An 18991-nucleotide genomic window follows, 5' to 3' on the forward strand; every position below is an offset into this window, starting at 1 on the left:
GACAAGGGGAGTGAGGGACTCCGACCCATCGAGACTTGATCTATAGGGACTTGTGCTAAAGCTCACAATAAGGGGAGAGACACTCGACTCTATGTGGGGTATTTGGCCACGCACAAGAAGTCATAACCTAAAGGCTGGCTCTAGGAAAACCAACAATTCATCACGCAGGCACATCTTCATGCTGACCCATGCCGGCACATGCACCCCATGTGGGCGATCTAACCCACATGCCTAGACTCCACTATTCCTAAGGCTGGCTAGGAGGTAGGGGATCTCACCACTATGACGGTTGCAGACACATTTTCCTTGCTTGCTCCAAGCTCATCGACATCTGATCCATGCTACAGTGTGCCTCATTTGCTTGCTTTGAGTTCGTCGGCGTCCGATCCATGCTCCAATGTGCCTCGTAAAATGTGCACAGGGCAATAAAAAGACATAGGAGGATGTGAGAGCAAGAGGTATGCAAAGTACCCAAAGAAATAATTTGAGCATATAAAAATGCAAACGAAAATGTATACCATAGCGACGCTCGACACTGATGAACCCCGAGAGGAGGATTTTCTCGCAAAATAGAAGGCGTCCACGCCTCTTCAAGCAGCGGAGTCGTCGCTGCCCCTCGACAGCAAACTACTCTGGCGAGATATTTCGACCACCGGGGAGTGAGGGACGACGAGGTGGAGTAGCTCGTCGACGGCATGCAAGAAAAATGCGAGGTGGGAGGTTCAAACTCCACCCTCTTTTCTACTTGCGAGGAGGTGAAGGCGGGTTGTGTGGCACCAACAGAAGGTTCACCCGTCGGAAAAGGCGTCGCCGGTGAAAGGAGAGGCCGAGGAGAGTGCTGCGGTTAATAAATAAAACCGGTGCAGGGGAAGCTCGGAACGAGAGACGAGGCTGGCGAGGGAGAGCTCGGACCGCTGGGATCTCGACGCCGTTGTTGGAGGTCGGCAGGATGCCGCCGGCGAGAAGATGAGATCTCGGCGTGCGGCTGGCCGAGAAGGAGATGCCTCGGCGTGCGGCTGACAGGCAAGATCTGCTGCAGAGAAGGAGATCTTGCGCATGGAGAACGCCGGCGAGATCTTATACTTGTCCGAATGCAAAGCAGGAGGATTTGCAAGAGTTGGCGGCGGCTTTGCTCAAGCGATGAAGGCAGCGGCTGGAGCAAGGGACGTCGGAGGGACATCTGGCCGGCGGGCCGCACCGGCGTGGAGGAGGCCGGCCGACGGAAGCTTCTGGCGCGAGTCCGAAGCAGATTGCGGCGCTAGGGTTGGCGAAGGCGGACTGTTCGCATCAGAATTGGATGGGGGGAGGGAGAGGTTAACGATAGTTTTTTTTTTTAAATATTATATTATAATATAAAAAAAATAATAAATACATTATTATAATTATCCTTCGTGTATTTTTCACCCGTATGCGTCCTCGCGGCGAAGTGAACGTCCTTCTTGGATAAAATCAACGTTCCGGACGCATTGGCGCAGTCCGTTTGGTCATTCGGGATTGTTTGGGCCACTTTTTCGACTATCGTGTCCAAAACAATACTTCGCGCATTTTTACCCCGCCCGCGAAGTCGTAGCGAAGAGTGCATCCCCCGCAAGGAACATCAAAGTTCAGTGAAAGTCATAGCCTAGCAGAATGACCCTGGCTACGTGCCCCCTCAACACGCGCCAAAAGGTCCCGGGTGAGTGCCTCGAGCCATCGGATGCTGCGGATGAAACGTAGATCATCTTAAGCCGTGCAAGTGGACACCCTACACTCGTGACATCAAAAATTGATGCCAACAGTATGTGCAGTTATATTCTTGATTCTCTTTTTAATATTTCTTTCTTTACAACAGTGCCAAAAACTTGATGCATTGTTCTTTTAAATATTGAGATACTATGCAAGTATACGTATCATTATCAAGTAATATAGGAGTTTTTTTATTAAGCTTTAAAATGTCGAACCCACAGGGAGAACTACAAACTCTTAAGTAGAAATTAGATAAAAAACTCTTCTTTCAAAAAGATTCTTACACAAACTATAGATTTTATGGTAGAAATGAAAGTTTGATTTTTTTTGTAATTTTGATAATTTAAAATAAAGTAAGAAACTAACTAAATTTAACTAGATTTTTGTAAGATGAAAGCAATACAAATAAAATATCTTTTTCCTTATCATAAATCAGTGACAAGTATAAGAATTATGTTGTGTATGTATTTAAATTATGTTATGCCAAATAGGAGTAATGTTATTCTCTATCCTTACTATAGAAGTTATAAAGAATAATGAATAATCTAAAGTTTGAATAGTCCTAAACGCGGGCTAGGTAGGGTAGATACTAGCTCTCACTCTAGAGTTCCCTCTCATCCCTCCACCTAGGGGCTAACCTCTCATATCAAGACCTAAAATAATAGACCAAATTGGGGGCTTTAGTCTTTCACTCTAAAGTTATCTAACTCTATACCCTTCAAAGTTTATTTCTCAATTTATTTGAACTTTAACATATGAATTACATTCTCATCCATACAATCTCAAGTGATTCTACCATTAGTTGACTGAGACATTACCATCACGGATCATACATGTTCTCACAACAAATATTAACATCTCAATTAGCAAAATCAAGAAGTAAATGAATTACAAGGATTAAATTATCACAACTTATTCCAGCACTATAGATCTATACTTCATACAACTTCCTTCCAACACTTAATTAATTATTATTTTAAGGAAAAAGATAACAAGAGCTACTCAAAATTCATAGAGAAAGCACAACAAAAATTAAGTTTAAAAGTAGAAATCATGTAAAAACACAAGTAGTATAAATTAAAATAAAATTTAGTTACAAATATAAAAACTTATCTCAAACTCCTCTCCACCAAACTATTGAAGTTCCTTTGAATTAATTCGTTTCTCTTACAATCCTCCCTAGGTCTGGTCACCCGACATACAATGGATTCTTACTTAGAACTATCTAATCACTTTCTCCTTCACTAGGAATGTGTTTAGTGTTAGTTAGTGGGGGCATGAGTTCCAAGTTGTGGGATAGTGTTGCAAGTGTCTCTAAGAGTTGTAAGAGGAGAGAGAAAGTGAGAGATTTCTTCTCTCTTACAAATCTAAGAGAGATTTGAGTGTTATTATAAAGAGAGAAAGAGATTCAAATGAACTTCAAGGGATTTTCTTGAGGAAGAGATCAAGTTAAGTTGTTTTATTTTTCTTTCTTATTTTGTAAACTTGTTTTTATATAAAAAATCTAAGTTTTGTTGTATCTTACTCATGAATTCTGAGTAGATTTAATTATCGTTTTTCCTTTTTCCTACAAAAAGAAATGGTCATGTGAAGAGTTAAGATTGTTGTGCATTATTTTAATTTCATATTTATGATGATTCAAACTTCAAACTTTATTTACTTTCGATCTGGCCAATTGAATTGTTAAAATTTTTTTGTGAAACATATGATCCGAGAGGGATGGGGTTGAGTGCAAATAAAAAATGAAATTTTCATTAATGGGCGTAGAATTGGAAATTTTAGGGTGACATACCAAAATCCACAATTTGGTCCAGGAGTTTGGAAACTAAAGCGAGATGTTAGCCCTTAAGCGAGGGGAACATGGGAACTCTGGAGTGAGAGCAAGTATCTTTCCAACCTGGTCGTGACTTTAGGGACTAAACACTAGATTAGCCAATTTTCTTTATCACTTGAAGAAAGGATAAATAATATAATTGTTTCTATTTGTCACAATACAATTTTATTCCATTTGATGATTCACTGACTATAATCTCATTGTAAGCGAAATGATAGCCTTGAAGTTTAGAGATTATGGTAGTAAACATAGTTTATTTAATGGCATTAAACAAATTTCTACCTATTTTTCTTACTTAAGTTCTCTATAGTTCAAATATCGTGCTTTTGTGTTATTTTCCAAACAAGTGTTCACCTCCTTGTGGGATTAATACTTATGACTGCATTAGAGTCCTTTATTACTTGAGTAATACGTATACTTGCATTTGAAACCTAGTGTTTTTGAAATTGAAAGTACACCTTAATTCACTAAGTGTGGCAGCTTTAGATATTTTAAAGGATAAATCTTATTATTCTAAAAGAAATTTTATTGTGATTAATCTGCCTATTTTCTACTATAAAAGTCTTCTATGTTGTGGTGTTGAAAAAAATTTATAACACATAACAAAAAAAATCATTGTGATTAATCTGCTTATTTTCTTATATAACAAAAATAATTTGCATATTTTCTTTATCTTCTAGCATTAAAGTTTTTTGCGTCTTTTCCTGGGGAGGTGATGCGGGTGGATTTAGTGTATTAATTTTGCAACTATTTTTTAATATTACAAAATACACAAGACTTTCTCTTATAATCCCAAAAAAAAAATTGCAATTAATCCCAAAAATATAACTTCAATTAAAATAGTTTTCTCTTATAATAATCTTTAAACTGCAAAATCCCCTTTATTAATAACGCAAGTATACATATCACTCAAGTAATAAAGGGCTTTAATGGAGTCCTAGATATCAATCCCACAGAGAAGTTGGATATGTCTGTAATTAAGTTCTTAAAATCATAATGTAAAGCACTATTTTAAAACTACAAAAAGTAAAGTGCAAAGTTTGAATATTAAGTAACAAGTGAATGTTAAGTAAAATATAGTTAAAAGACAAAGTTTTATAAACTAAATGCTAAACTTTCAAAAGTAAATTTACGAAAAATAAATCTAAGATGTAGTGATGAAAAGTTCAAATTTAAGAAAGCATCATTCCCCTTTACAATGAGCATATGGTTTGTGAAGAAATTAAATTCATTTAAAAACATATATAAGAATTATTTTATGCAAAATAGGATCAATCCTATTCTTAACCCTCTTCTGAGTGTATAAAGAACAATGACTAATCCACAGTTTGGTCCCTAATTTTGTGGTTAGGCTGGGAGGGTACTGGCTGGCGCCTGGCTGCCACTCTAGAGCTCACACTACTCCCTCCATTGAAAGTTAACAATCTCGCATTAGTTTCCAATCAATTGGACCAAATTAGGAATTTTGGTCTGACACCTTAAAATCTCTGATTTTGCATCCAAAAATTTATATTTCCTTATTTATTTGCACCCAATGCCATGGATGAAATACTCTCCCATGAAATTAAATGTGATTCTCCCTATGTTGTAGAAATCATAGCCCTTTCGGAACATATGTTTCTCAACAAATTTTAGCATTTCAATTGGCCAAATCAAAATTTAAATGAAGATCAGAGTTCAAATCGTCACAAATTATTAGCAATTAAAACCATATAAAACAAAATAAATTCTCCACAAAAAACATATCTCAAAGTAGAAAGAAGGATAAATAAGACTACTTAGAATTCATAAGAATGATATGACAAAACAGAGATTTCATTAATAAAAATAAGTTTACAAAACAAAAGAAATAAAAGACACAACTTATCTCACAATCATTCCCAAGAAAACTCCTAGAAGTTCTCTCCAAGCCTTACTCTCTTTACAAGAACTCTCAATTCTCTCTTAGAAGTGTAATGAAGAAGAAATCTCTCACCTTCCCTCTCCTCTTACAATCCTTGAAGAAACTCTCCAAGCCCTTGACTTCCCCTCTCTTTCTCTTTCTCTATCTCATACCACACACCTCTACTTGACTCTACCTCTTTTATTAAAGGTTGCCTCCCTCCAAAAAGAATTCAAAATTCCTTCCAAAATTCTGCCAAAAAGTCGATTCTTTTGAATTCAAACGACATGTTCATTGATCCAATAGACATAGCCCTTCATAAAAGAATCTTTTAAAGTGTCTAAATGTAGTGAATTACTCTAAGGGTTTTTTAGAACAAGTGTGCCTTTGAAAATTTGCACAAAATTTGTCTTAAATCGCCTTAATCCGCAAAAGTCGTCCCTAGCGCATCTGGTGCCAAATCTCGTGCATCATACGCCAACTCTCTATCAAATTGTGCATCTGGCACCAATCTGGTGCATCATGAGCCAGTTTGTTGAAGGACACATTGTTATGGAATTTGGCGCATCTGGTGCCAAAACTTTGTTGTTTTGGCTCCAAATTTAGTCTTTTTTGTTGTTTTTGCTCCAAATGCCTAAAATTGATATACCTGCAGTAAAATCATAAAAATACCCTTCTTTAAATTGTAATATCACCAAAAAAACATAAAATATATACTTAAAATAACATATTATTTTGATGTATCAAAATCCCCAAAACTTAAATGTTACTTGTCATAAAGTGACACTTTTACTACATAAAAGCATATGACTTAAGATAGAGACTAACCTATAACTTCAATATTTTACTTCAATAAATAAAATAGTAGAATTTAAGAAAAGCCATTTATAACTTAGATTCAATTTCTAAGTCTAAGACTACTTAGTAGTCAATTTTAAGACTTCTGTATCACTATTTATTTCAAGAAGAATTACAATTTATCTTACGAAGGTTATTTAGAATTCATATAAAAAAGAACTCCAGGAAAACTTTACTAATAATTCTACTAATAATCCAATATAAGTTTGTTGACCTCACTTTTGGTTGAGGTCTAGTTTCCTCCTTAGTAGCCTAGGTTCTTGCCATAGAACTTACCTGTTGACTATTCCTATATGACTAGAAAAGGAACCCTTACCATTAGAAATTCTAAAATATTCCGACTCAACTTCAAGTTTCACATATTGGTCCTGAACTGTAGCACTTAATAGGTGGGGTCAATATAGGGGAGCTCAAGGGGCATCCAAATAAGAGTACTTGGCCTTAGGGTTGACCCAAACTTGTTGGCTTTGATCCCTTGATCTTTTGGGAGACTCGTGTGGATGGTCACCTATACCCACTAACCCTAGACTAAGATCTAATAAGACCAATACATGAAGGACCCAAAGTAGAGGATTCTATTGGTCCAAAGATCAAATTGGGTGGTTGGCAATCTTTTTTCTTACCTAAGTACCCGACTTAGCCTTTTACCCCCAAATCTTAAATTTGACCAAAATTCCAAAAATTACTCTAACTACCCAAGTCTATTCAAAAGTGATTTTAAAACATTTCAAACTACCCAAATTACCCCAGACCTACCAAAATGTTCAAAATTACCAAAATACCCACTCATTTGCCAAAATTACAAAAATACCCTTGGGGGCCAAACTTTCTCAAAACCCTCAAAATCATTTTAAATTACTCCAAAACCATTTTGGACCCTTCAACAAAACCCAGTTTGCTCAATTTGACCATTTTGATCAAAGCCCTCAAATTTCTCCTAAAGGCCCAATTACTTTAAGTTCACCCCAAATGTCCCTCAATTTCATCCCAATTTTCCCCAATTTCAATTCTAAACACAAATTCATCATGCCTATGATCATCATCATGCCTATGATCATCATGCCTATGATCATTTCAAACTAAATTCAAGATTAATTGACCCATGCTTTGAGCTCAATTTTGATCCAGACCAAAACCCTTAATTTTGACCATATCACCCAATGTCACCCAATTGAACCCCATAGCCCATTCAATTGCCTCAATTTGGATCACAAACTCTTCCTAATATTTTAATAATAAAATTGAGCCCTAAATTAGCCTTTATCAAGCCTCAATTCCACCCAAATTTAAAATTCCCAAATTTTCCCCAATTTAGTCACATGCCCAAATTCCACTAAATTGAATGCCCTAACTCTAAAGTTGGCACCCAAGTAATGTTGAAAACTCTTTACAACATTCGCCTAGACTATTTTGAGCCATCAATTTGGACCTAGCATGACCCTAGCCTAACCTAAACTCAAATCCAACCCCAACACCCCCAAATTAATTAAAAGACCAAATTCCTCCAAATTGAAATTCCAAATTAACTAAAAACCACTCCATTTTTTTTTTAAACTCTCTTTTACAAATATATACACAAAATTGATCAATCATATGAGCTCAATAACATAACTAGCCCAATTCAAACCCAACTTCACGACAACTTGACCCACATGGACAATTTAAACAAATTTAACTTAACCGAGCCAAACTGGCTAACCAAAGACCACCACAACCACTGGGTGCAACCATTGGACCAAGGCAAACTCTATTGAACCATCCAAGAGAAGCTATGGACCAATGGTTCCCTAAATTAGGCGATTTGATTGAATTTTTGGGTCTAAACCAAATATGTCCACCATCATGCCAAACCATTAAAGGTTAATCATAATTAACCCACCCACTAACTCACCTAACCACCTGACCACCTCTTTTGCTCTTGCCAGCCACCCTAGTCATTGGAAAACCCCAAAACCAAGAGCCACCTCACCAAATTCAAAGCCAATTGAACCTATCCAAGCTTTCCAACCCTAATTGCTCTTTGGAGCTCTTTTGCTCCCCACATAAGTAGCTTATTGAACCAAATAATTGGCCTAAGCTCCACCCCAAGCCCCTCTATTTAAGCTCACCTCCTCCACGGACAAATGAGAGAGAGCACCAATTCCTTGGGAAAATCTATGAAATTGCTCTCAGAGACTCTCCAAGACCTCATCATCTCAAGCCCACCATTTTCCCCCTCTAGTTCCCATAGTGAGAACCCAATTTTGAACTCAAAATTTCAGTTCGAACCAGAAAAAATTTCTCCAGACCTCCAAAATGGAACAAACTTCAATTAACTATGACCAACCATCACCAGAGCAAGAGGAGTTGATCCCCCACAAAAGCCCCCTCTCAAACAACCTCTAACATAGCTCTAGACCAAGAATTGAAATCCACTTTGAATGAATTCATACCTAGATAATTCACCAGGGCCTAGGACTTCAACTGGAAATTCATTGGACCCAATCAAAGCTACCACATCCATCTAATATAGGCCTCTCCTCTCAGACAAAAGTATTGAACTTCAATCCTAATCTGAGCTTCATTTGATTCTCCATACGTTTTTACTATATTTCATATCGTATAAGCCATATACATGTACTCGTCTTGAGTAGATGAAGGTATAGGAATAAACACAATTCAATTTGGTTGAGTCTAGACAAAGATTTTAAGGTTTTAGTCTGAACGGTTCTTGGGTTGGCTCATTTGGGTACAATGAATGGATGTCGTCCAATCACGTGTGTATTGGATGGACAGAGGAGATCAAGCCTGACGAATCTTTGGAGCAAAAAGGCAGGCCGCGTGGCAGCTGTGGTGGATGGCAGCGTCAAATAGTGGAGCGCCGCATGTGAGTTCGGAGATGTCGTAGGATAAGTTGGTGTTGCATGTTTAAGTAGAAAAACAAAGATTATTTAAATTAAATTAAATGCTTGAACTTCAAAAATCCATATCTTTCTCTAGAAAAAATTAGAAAAATAAAAGAAAAATACCCTCTTGCTCAGGAAAAAGAAGAAAATAATGTGGAATTAAATAAGAATTATTTGATGACTCTTTGATTTTAAATGAATTAAATACTCTATGGAGTATTTAATCTATTATGATCAAGCAATGCTCAGCTTGAAATTTTTAGGGTTCATTCCTTATGATAAAGGCTATGTTCTCTTATTTTTTCAAGCTCAGAGGAAATCTCTGTATCTCTATCCTTAATTTTCAAGCTAAGATGACTATTTTATTTTATTTTAATTATATAAATTAAAATATCACTTTGAAAATTATAAGAATAATTTTAGTAGGTTTCCTATGGTCAAAGAAGCTTAGGAAAAATATCATGATGGCTTGAATGATTTGGCAAATTTTTATATTTACAAAAGTGTTTATATCTTGTAGTAATTTATGTAAATTAAAAGATAATCAAAATTTGACAAAATTAATTCCACACTGTGTATAAAAACCATGCTTACCCACTGTAAAAATTTAAAAATTATTCGATTAAGTTTGAGCACTCAAGTTGATTTTCTAGGAAACCTTATATTTCTGTACAAAAGTAATTTTATCAAAATATAAAAAATTTGGAAAATTATGAAAAGCATTTTTTTGAGTTCCTTGTCTTTGGAGGCACTTAGGAAAAGTAAATTTTTATTTTTAAAAATATACTTGTATTTTTAGCTTTATTTTAAATTTAAACTAATTAAAAAAAATTAAAAATCCCAAAAAAACCAAAATATTTAAAAATTTGCCGAATTATTCCCTAATCACTTAGAACTCATTAATATATTTTTCCTAATTTTAGTTAAGAATAAATTTTTAAAAGCTTAAAATGATTTTTTCTTATTTTTCCATTAAAATTGTTATAATAAATAAATTAAAAATTATAAAAATGCAAAATTTGTTTCTTTGAGTTCTTTGAGCTCAGAGAGGTTTAATAAAAATATAAAAAAAATATTTTTTACAAATAAAACATCTTTTCCATTCAAATTAAATCATAAAAATTAATAATAATTACAAAATTTTATTAAAGATTTAATTCAAAAAATTATGAAATTTTATCTAAGTGTTTCTCTGTCCTAAGGGGATCTTTAGTGATTTTATCTTGAATAAAAATCTTATTTTTGAATAGTTAAGTAAAATCAACTTTAAAAATACTACTTTTGAAATTTAAATAATTATTTAAATTGAATTAAATTTTGAAAACCCACATTTCTTCCTCTTATGTTTTTATTAACCCATGGATAGGACACTCTAAAAATTCTCAAAGTCATTTGAATTTTGATTAATGAGTTATAAAGTGAAGAACCACAAAGGCAGAGGGGTAGCTTTAAACTTTGGTGCCTTAATCAAGATTTAAGATTAATTAAAGAGAAGATAGGTAATTTTGATCCTAATGAATATTTTTGGATGATTGAAATACAATGAGATTAAAATGCAGGAACTCACTTACCACCTTTTCTATAATAAGAAAAATTGTAATTTTCTTAAGTATCTTGACTTATAAGTTAATCAAATTTAAACAATTCTTAAGTGATGGGTGTGAGTTAGAAAGATAATATTTCATTAATTTCAAGCCCATAATTGATGTGACCTTCCAATAACAATGCATGTCATTTAATTCAAAATTCTGTTAATTACCATTTCACCTATTGTGATTGTTCAGGGCTTGGTAGTAACCTAGGCTTGACATTTAAACTCATTTGATTAGATTTAGAAGATAACATGATTGATGATTAAAACCTCTCTACACTACAAGCCCAATTTTAACTTTGGAAACTAAAACCCTTACTTACCAAAATTTGCCTTAGGGAGCCCACCCACATAACTCTTAAACGAAACATCAATTGATTAATGGAGTGTCCTAGCCTTGGGATGATTAGAACGTCAAGTTTCCTTGAGCAATGGGATAACTTTAGCTTAACCTTAGATGATCAATAGAACAATATGATAAGTTCGAAATAAACTCAAAAAATTTCAAGAAATCTTCAAAGTGGTCCAGGGTCATGCCTCGAGGACTTTAAAATCTCTTAAATAAGAAATCTCTTGGATATTTTGAAGGGTAAATTGAACTTGATATATATTTTTTTCTAAAATTATCCACTAAGATCTTCCATAACTCAAGAAAGTTATTACATGGGGTTTGGCAGTTATACCTTCATCTGCTCCTGCAATTTAAATTTCTTGTAAAATTACATACATATTTCCAAAGCTAACCTTTCAGGTGGAGGAGTGAGAAGAATCGACAGGTACCCTTTTAAGTTATTGCATTTACGTTTTCATACTTCTTGTTTCTTGCTTGCATGTTTAAAGTCACCCTGCATATCAAAAATAAACCAAAACTAAAAATTAAACAAGATAAAATGCACCGCCACAACAGTCAAAATATAAGATAGCTCAAAAATTAATCACAAACAAAAAAATAAAACCAAAATTACAATTAAATTAAGACGTATCCATTGGATGATAAAGAATCCCTTGATGGAGGCAACCTACGGTTGCTAACGAGATTTTCCACGATCTAAATAAAAGTATGGAAATCATTAAGTCGAGTTAAGTAAGTTCATTTGGACTAATTGAATCTAAATGGAAATAGTGATGCCGGTACGAGGGAACCGTGGGATCCTAACTGGTGTTGCTCTAATCAACTTTAATATTCCCCATAATAGTTAAATAACTATGAAGTTAGGAAACACTTGATTTGACATCTGGACTTGACACATCAGAAAACCTAAACTCGCTACAACAAGGAGCTTGGAGCTAGCATGGTGGGCAGCACAACCATCTTCAACAGTAAAATATGTCTACATCAGCTAACCCATTCCTTAGAATTAAAAACCTGAGCCATAGGATTTTAAGGTTATTTTCCTAGTGCGATATAAATCTTAAATTTATCCTTAGTTCTTTGTATGACTCTGTTATGCAATATAAGCCTTAACGTGGTTTAGGATTCCGAGGTTGTCATTTGTCACGACCTAAATCCTCACAACTTCCAGGCTATTTGTGTGATTATTTCCCATGAATGTAAGCTCCATTTAATACAATTGGCAGGATGAAACATTTAAATATTTCACCTCCAAATCGAGATCAAATCATAAGAAATCTTGAGAAGTCATCGAGGTTCTTCTCAGGATCCGTGACATCCTCTAGTTCTTCTTCTTTTGGATTCTACTGTAAAATGTGCCAAATTTGATCCATTCCCCCTCACACATCTATGTCTGATTTCGTTGAAAAGTCCTATTCCTTTCTCCTCTTTGAAGACAATTTCCCTTGATGTTTATCGAGAGTTTTCTTAGGCGGCTTTGGTTGTCTAAGATCTAATTAACTATAAGGGCTTGCCTTTATAGGAAACTTTCCCGAACCCATCTTAATATAAAAATTATTTAATTTCTCATATTACATAGGGGAATTGGTCGGCTTATAAAAAAAATGGTTTCGGCAGACCAAACGGATGTTATATATTTCTTAATTTATTTGATCGAGCCTCATTCTCAAGTCTTGTGTTTATCTTTCGGGATAGATACATAGCTTGAAGTGTAGTGCTCTTTATCTAAATTTTGAAAGATATGGGATCATTTTGATTTCATATTTTTTAAAAGACTATATATACATATGTAAATTAAAATGCCTTTCCGAAGCGGGCGACGGGATCCGGTTACGGTGGCTGACAGCTTTCAATGGGAAACTCCTTAACTAAATAGTGCCGAAAAAGTTTAGAAAATGTAATAAAAATTTTACTTTAAGTTAATTCAACTGAAGCCAATTTTTGATTAGGCATTTCCTCAAGCTTCTCCTCACTTATTTTTCTTTTCTTTTCTTTTCTTTTTCTTTTTTTTTTCTTCTTTTATGATCTTTTCAATTCTTTCTTTTCTTTTTCTTTTCAAGTGAGGATTACTATATTTGGATAGCCTTTAATAGCTTTGAACTTCATTATCCTCTTCTCAAAGTTAAAACTCCTTGCCTTTCTTCACTTTATAAATTCATAGTAGTTTTTTTATTTTCATGAAGTCTCATTCTTTTCTTCTTACATGAATATCTAAAATTCTTAATACTTGAAAAATACAATTTCCTTTACTTTAAATAGAAAGATATAGTCTTAGATTATCATACCAAATATCTTTGATATTAGAATTGACCTTCATTATTAAAAACTTTAACTAAATTTACCATAATATTCATAAACATAAGAATAGTCATTTAAAGTTTAATCTTAATATCCAATGTCATGTTAGATTAATTTTTAAAAGTATTGTTACTTAAAGACAAATAAAATTTAGTTTCCTTTTTTTTGAAAGAAAAATTTTCTTACCCCCAAACATAAGCTCTTAAGCATTTTTTAAAAGTATTTTAGTACAAAATTCATTTGGTGAAAGGAAATAGTAAATTCTTGAAAAAAAAACTATCTTGTAGAAGATTTTTGACTATGAAACTGGGCTCTGGTACACTACAGGCACTAACTTTAAAAATACATATGATTTAAAGAATTAAATGAGGCATAATATATTTTATAGAATTTGCTGAGATTTAAAAACAGAAAAATGATCTGAAAATACTAAAAATGTAGAAAAAGTAAAAATCTACTGTTACTATTGCAATTTTAAGTTCACAACACAAAAATAAAAGTTTTTACTACAATAAATTTAAATGCAAACCAAATAAAATCCATACAACATACAAACAAAAAAACAACAAAACAAATAAACAAACTCTAGAAAATATCAATCTTCATCACCTTCCTCCTCATCATCATCATCATCATCATCATCACCATCATCATCTTCTTCTTCTTCATCATCATCATCGTGAATAGGAGTATATGGAGTAAATATGGGGCAAGTATGAATATCCACATTGTACTCACCCCTGAGATACATCACCATAGCATCCCAAAAGCAATATCATGCTGAACTTTCCTTTGATGGTACTCATCATTATAAGCATTTCTTGCTCCAATCTCTCCAATCTGATTCTGAATTTTCACTATATCCAATTGTTGAATCTTGATTTGGTCCATAATATTTTCTAATGATGCAGGGTGAGAAGTAAATGCCCCTGCGACTAATGTAGAGGTTATATCTCCTCTTCCACCCCTAGATTCAACAAATGATTCAACTCTTTGAATCATATGCTTCCCAATAGGATTTTGTGGTTGTAATCTTTCTTCAGTTCTATGGGACTCAACTCCTCATTGTTCACAAAGACTGAAAATCAGGGTAGGGTAACCCAAACCACTAGTTGTAGAGCTCTTAGCTATGCTCCATGCATGATGAACTATAAGAGCACCAACATTTATTGCTTTCATGTTCTGAATGCAATAGTTCAATACAACTCTATCCTTCGCTACATTGGCAAGATGATTTGTTGGTAGTAATCTAGCAGAAATGAAGTGGTTATATACCTTTGACTGGGTAGTCAACAAGGAATCTGAGAAGTTAACTATCTTATTATTTGTAATACTCCATTCTCCTTTTCCATCAGTCAAGAAGGCAATTACTTCATCTAGTGATGAATCAGTCGTCATAAATACAACATATTCATCATGAAATACATTCCTGAGCCCATATAAAGTATTGATCCTTTCTGTAGTAAATTTAACTTGCTTACCCCTCACCAGAATGGGATCATCATCAATAAATCTAAAGTTGGCATAAAACTCTCGAATCATTAGCAGAATTACTACTACAGTTAAGTAGCAAAATTGTTCCCAATTTCTCGCAAGAATCAACCTCTCGATCTCGCCACCCGGGTTAGGAAATGTGTGTTTTTGGATCAAACTTTTCGATTCAATTTGAGTGTTATAACTTTGTTGGGTCTTCAATTTAACAAATCTTCTTGCATCAAAATCATATATCCGTCCTCTCTTTACTCACGGAGCCTTTTGAAATCCTACCAAAATCCAAAAAAATTCCAAATAAATTATAAGATAAAAAATCTAACAACCCAAGTAAGATTATTTGGTAAGAAACTTTCACAATGAGTTTTGTTCAAACACTTTCATCAAAAATCCCAATTTTTGGATTTTTATAATTCAGGAAAAATCCATGGTGAAAATAAAAAATTTTCAAGTTAAAGTGAAGCTCTTACCAAGAGAAGATGAATTCTACAAACTTTTCCCTCTAAAATCTTCTCTATCGTGCCCAATGTGAAACCTTAGGTCAAGGTTTAGAGGTAGGAGACGACCCAAGCAGTAAAAATAGAATTTATTGTGTGATTTTAAGGTTTTTTAGGCATTTTGGCATTTTCGAGAATCTGGCGCATCATGCTCCAACACTCTGTAAAACGACGCATCATGTGTCAATCTGGCGCATCATGCACCAACTCCTTAATTTTTTAAGATTTATTTTTCTGTGAAAATCTGCTTCGTACTGCTCTATGTCTACCTCTAATTAACTCAAATGAACCCTTATACGCATGATTAAACATTACTCTAACTTCATCTTTTATAAACAACAAAAAACTCACTTTTATATATAAAATTCATGCTATTACAAACTAACATTTATCAAGCTAACAAACATCTAATTCAGTAGTTAAAGCAAACCCAAACATCTTAACATTAACATTAAAAACCAAAGTTCCAAACACAAACATCAATATAGTTCAACATTGAAAGTAAATGCAATACAACACAACAAATAACTAAAACGAACAGTACTAAATAAAATGTTATATGCATAGATTAAGTTCAAACATCTTCTTCAGTCTCATACTCTTGGATATCTCCCATAGATTGGTAGTGCACATACAGGTCGTAAAAGGGTCGATAAGGAAACTAATCTGTGAAATCCTCCCCAATCCAAGTGTGTTTCTTGAACATACGTACCAAGCCATCTTCAATACAACCATTATGCTCAAAATGTTCTTTAAGTCTCTAATCCAAGTGATCCAACATTTCATAAATATTCTACATTGCATGCATAAGATTTTTCACCTCTTTTTTAACTTCTTGACCCTTTTCAAAAGTGCATTAAAACTGAAGTAAGGCTAAATAGTTGATGAATTCTTTTATCCCTGATCCATCAGTACATTCATGTCATTTTCATCTCCTATTTCAATACAGTTGCAATATACTTATGGATCCATCGGCTTCCAAGGAAGAAGCACTTTTTCATAACTCTCGTAAAGTACTTGCGATTGACTGCTTAACAGAAAAATAGTGTATGGATGACCAAGTCTGGTTGCAGAGCCATTCACACTCAAACCCAAAATTGATTTTACAATGATTGCTCCAATATCAATACGTTTTCTGGTTTGAAAACAATAATTTAAAATAGCACTCTCCTTAGTTACCTTACTAATTTTCATAGTAGGTAGTAATTTAAATGCAATAAAGAAGTGTCATGCCTTAGAGACAGGATTTAACAACGATGATGAAAAACTCGATGATGAAAAACTTACATTCATTCCCATCATCTCTGGCCTCCCAATTCGCATCTTCATCTGTAAAGTACTGATAGGGTTCATTCATATTATCTCATTTAGGGGTAAATTTTGCATAATGGCAGGTAAAAACATTTTAAATCATAAACATCTCTTTTATTCTTGAAGGTGTGAATTGCAAAAACCTGCCTTGCACATAAACTATTCCTTGGTTGATTACATATAGATTTGCATAAAACACTTTCACTACAAGGAAGACTATGGTGGCAGTAGTGTAACAAAGCACTTTTAAACATCTTTTCCCAATAATCTATTCAAATTGTGTATTTGGTGTATTGAATCCTCAATTCACAAACCTCCATTCTTTAATTAACCTCTTCTTCACCAGAACACAATCATGCAACTTCTGTGCATCGAAATTCACAAACTTTTTCTAGTTGAAAATCCCAAATCTAGAAAAATTTATAGAGTGGGACGCTGTTGGAATTGAAATCTAATCACTCCACTCTTGCTTTCCCCCCTAAAACTGACTTTGGAATCAATTTTTGGGAGTTTTAGAGAGAAGAACCTGCCAAAAACTGCCTTTTAAAATGTTTTATGTCATTTTTTTTGTCGCAACGTATCATGCACCGATTCTGCCACATTATGTGCCAGTTCTAATAAATTCTTATTTTTTATTTCGATTAAAAACTCTCAATTCCTTTCTACCTAGCCTTTAATTTTCCAAGAAATATTTTTAGTCTTATATTGTATAATATAACTTCTTGTCCAAGTTAAAATTCTTTTTTTATTGTCTTTCGATTATACCATTCCTTCATTCTTTCCTTATAAATTCTAGCATTATCGTAAGATTAATTCCTAATTTCTTCAAGCTCATTCAATTGAAATAATCTTTTCTCACCGGCATCTTCCAAATTGAAATTGATATCATTAATTGCCTAATATGCTTTATGCTCCTCCCAAAAATTAATCTATAAGGGTACATACCTATAGATGTCTTATAAGCAGTATTGTATGCCCGTAACAAAGTATCTAATCTAATAGACCGATTCATCTTACTAGAATTGACACTCTTTTCCAAAATTCTCATAATTTTACGATTAGATACTTCTGCTAAACCATTTTTCTGGGGATGATAAACAGTTGCACTTTTATGCATTATCTTATATTTTTCGACCAATCTTCTAATTGTAACATTTCTAAAATGAGATTCTTCATCGGTAATGATTACTCTAGGCATTCCATATCATGTAAATATGTTTTTAATTAAAAATTTTGAAACACTCCAAACATCACATTGAGATAAAGAGATTGCTTCAATCCATTTTTAAACATAATCCAGTGTAATCAATATTTATATATTTCCAAATGAAGGAATAAATGGTCCCATAAAATCCAATCCCCATGCATGACAAATTTCTATTTCTAAATAAAAATTTAGAGGCAATTCATCTCTTTTTGAAATATGACCTACTCTCTAACATCGATCACATGTATATATATATATATAACAAAATTCAAAATAAAAGAAATTGTTATTTTATAGATATGATTGTAGACTTAAGTAAATCTATAATAACAAAATTTAGTTCTAAAAGTTAAGATATTTAGCATAAGACTATAAGGTTATTTGTGCACTATTTAAAATAAAGGAAATTGTATTTTGAAATATTAAGAGAGTCTTAAAGTTATATAAAAGAAAGAATTGAGACATTGTGAAAAACTGTTTTCAAAGCAATTATGATTCGTGTGTGAAGCTTTAAAAATTAAGAAGAGGATAATGAAGCTCAAAATCATTAAAAGTTATCCATATATAGTAATCCTTAAATCAAAAAGAAAGTAAGAAGAAGGGTGGATCGAAAATGATACTAAAAGAAAAAAAAAGGAGAGAAAAGGAAAAGCAAAAAGAAAAATATATGTGAGGAGAAGTTTGAGGAGATGCCTAATCAAAAATTTGTTTTACTAGAACTAACTTAAGGAAAGAGGCTTAAATAAATTTCTAATCTTATGTTAAAGTATTAGCATTTTAACAAATGAACTTCTCATGAAGTTTTTTTTCATATAGTTCTTCTAAGCATCCTTAATATGACGAATTACATATATTCTTAAAATGAACAGGAAACCAAAACTCATAGATTTAAGTACTAGATATTCTTATATTTTTAGTTTTAACTTAATTTATTGAAAATTTTCTTAAATCTTACTATTGTCTTTATAAAACAAAAACTATATAAGTTTTTAAGAAATTTTCACTACCTTGTTGACCTCACTTTTGGTTAAGGTTTAGTTTTCCCTCTTTAGTTGCCTAA

This window comes from Phalaenopsis equestris, unplaced genomic scaffold (genome assembly GCF_001263595.1).
Source record: "Phalaenopsis equestris unplaced genomic scaffold, ASM126359v1 Scaffold000356, whole genome shotgun sequence".
NCBI lineage: Eukaryota > Viridiplantae > Streptophyta > Magnoliopsida > Asparagales > Orchidaceae > Phalaenopsis > Phalaenopsis equestris.